Here is a 2,433-nt window from a genome sequence, read left to right as displayed (position 1 = left end):
CTCACCTATTTTGGTCATGTTGTCAGAAGGGACCATTCCCTAGAGAAGGATGTCATGCTTGGTAGGGTGGAGGGTCGACAAAAGAGGGGGAGGCCTTCAACGAGATGGACTGACACGGTGGCTGCGATGATGGGCTCAAGTATAGCAGGGATCATGGAGCTGGTGCAGGATCCAGCAATGTTTCGTTCTGCTGTGTGTGGGGTTGCTACGATGGCATCTAACAACAACAACAACATCAACAGTCCCAATAATCTTGTCTTATCAATACATCAGGTCATTTTGAAGTTGTGGGGTTACATTTTCATAAAATTTAGATTCCCCATTACCTTCATTTTATTTCAAATTATTAATGAATGGAAAACATGTTACATATCCACTGATACATATCTTTTTAAGTTAGTCAAAAGAAAAGGAATCAAAGTTTAATACAAAGAAAGCAACTCCCCAGCAATTAGTCTCTTAACGGATTAAAAAAAAAAAAAAAAAGAGCAATGTAATTAACTTTCCTTCAAAGAAAGGAAAGAAAACTTAATCTGTTATGGTAAATTTGGAAAGCTGTTTCCCAGTTCCCAGAATCCATGTTTATTTTACATGATGTATTTGAATAGTGGAGGTCTATGAAGCAGGGATCTGTGGCAATCCAAATTCATCCACCAACACTCCATCCTTATTCTTTGTGTCAGTGGGCATACCTTCAGGAATTGCAGGTGCAGATGCTGCTTCATCCATATATGAGCTGTCTTCATCAGCCAGAAGCTCATCACCCAGTGCATCCAATTCTGCTTCTAGGTCATCTTCATCTAATTCTGGGGTGCCATAACTTCGACTCAGTACTTTTTGGATTTCATTTGCATCTTCTATCATATCCTCTAGCTGGTCTTGTAGATCCTCAATCTGGTCGATTTTCATTTGCTTGTATGCTTTTTCATTTTTTTTTTGCTCCCAGTTTCATAGCATCAACTGTGGTCTTGGTGTCCTTCAGTGACTGGATGGTGTATTTGGCTTTTTCCATGTTAAATGACTGTTGGGCGAGGTTGTCCTGCTGCTGCTCATACATCTGCTTTTGCTCTCAAACCTGCAAGGCTTTCTGCTTGACCATATTCTTTGCAGGACCCTCTCTCATCTTCTTGATCTGATCCTTATGCTTCACTAGCTCAGCATCCAGTTGAGAAATCTTTTTGTCAATGGATTCTGCCCTGCTATCCATCTGCCAGTGCAGTCAGTCAGGTTGGGTGGCGGAGATTCAGGTTTTGCTTTTCTGAAGAATCAGTTCATCTTGGGTAGCTGCAAAGAAACCCAAACACTGGAGCAAAACCAGAAATAGCGATATTTGTCCTTTTGTGATATGATATGACTTCACTCAGCATAATGTCCTCTAGGTTTACTCATGTTATGAGTTGTTTCCCAGATTCATCATTGTTCTTTTATGTTGCATAGTATGCCATTGTGTGTGTGAACTGTAGATTATTTATCCCTTCATCCGTTGATGGGCGTTTAGGTTGCTTCCATCTTTTTGGTATTGTGAACAGTGCTGTGATGAACATAGATGTGCATGTCTCTGTTTGTGTCATGGCTCTTATTTCTCTAGGATATATACCTAGTAGTAGGATTGCTGGATAATATGATATTTCTATTTCCAGCTTCTTAAGGAAGCACTGTACCACTTTCCAATGTGGTTGTACCATTTTAAAGTTTGCACTAGCAGAGTATAAGCGTTCTAGTCTCTCTAGACCCTCAACAGCATTTGTTTTCTGTTTTCTTGAATTTTGCTATTAAAGCTAGGGTGAGACAGTATCTTGTTTCGATTTGTATGTTTCTGATGGCTAGTGATTGCAATTATTTCCTCATGTGTTTGTTGGCTGCCTTAGTGTCTTCTTTAGTGAAGGTCTGTTCATGTTCTCTTCCACTTTTTAATTGGATTTTTTGTGTTCCTGAAGTGTTGAAGTTTTCTGTACATTTTAGAGATTAGTCATTGCCAGAAAATTTTTCTCAGTCTGTAGGTTCTCTTTTGGTGAAGTCTTTTAATGTGCATAAATATTTAATTTCTAGGAGATCCCAGTCATGTCTTTTTTGTACTTTTTCAGTTTTGTTTGATAGTGTATTTTTGCAGTGTCTCAGGGCCCATAAATTTGCTCCAATTTCTTCTTTGATGATCTTTATAGTTTTAGGTTTTACACTTAGGTCTCTGATCCATCTTGAGTTAATTTTTATATATGGTGAGACATATGGATCCCGTTATTTTTATGCAATTATTTTGTCAGTACCATTTATTAAAGAGACTATCTCTTCCCCATTTAATGGGTTTTGTCTCTTTATCATAGACCAGCTGTCCACAGGTGGATGGACTTACTTCTGGTTCTCAATTCTGTTCCATTAGTCTTTCTGTCTGTCATTTTACCAACACCAGGCTGTTTTGACTGCTGTGGCTAGTAA

The 2,433-nt window shown here is 38.7% G+C and overlaps 1 pseudogene; it reads right to left on the bottom strand.

The window, feature by feature from the left end:
* Positions 1–615: 615 nt before the first annotated feature.
* On the bottom strand, positions 616–1,275 carry LOC103213501 (annotated as a pseudogene).
* Positions 1,276–2,433: the final 1,158 nt, after the last annotated feature.

Source organism: Orycteropus afer, unplaced genomic scaffold (genome assembly GCF_000298275.1).
Source record: "Orycteropus afer afer isolate SDZICR_OR568_19922 unplaced genomic scaffold, OryAfe1.0 scaffold03972, whole genome shotgun sequence".
Lineage (NCBI taxonomy): Eukaryota > Metazoa > Chordata > Mammalia > Tubulidentata > Orycteropodidae > Orycteropus > Orycteropus afer.
Note: the sequence above shows the minus strand (reverse complement) of the source record. Positions and strands in the feature narration are given on the sequence as shown.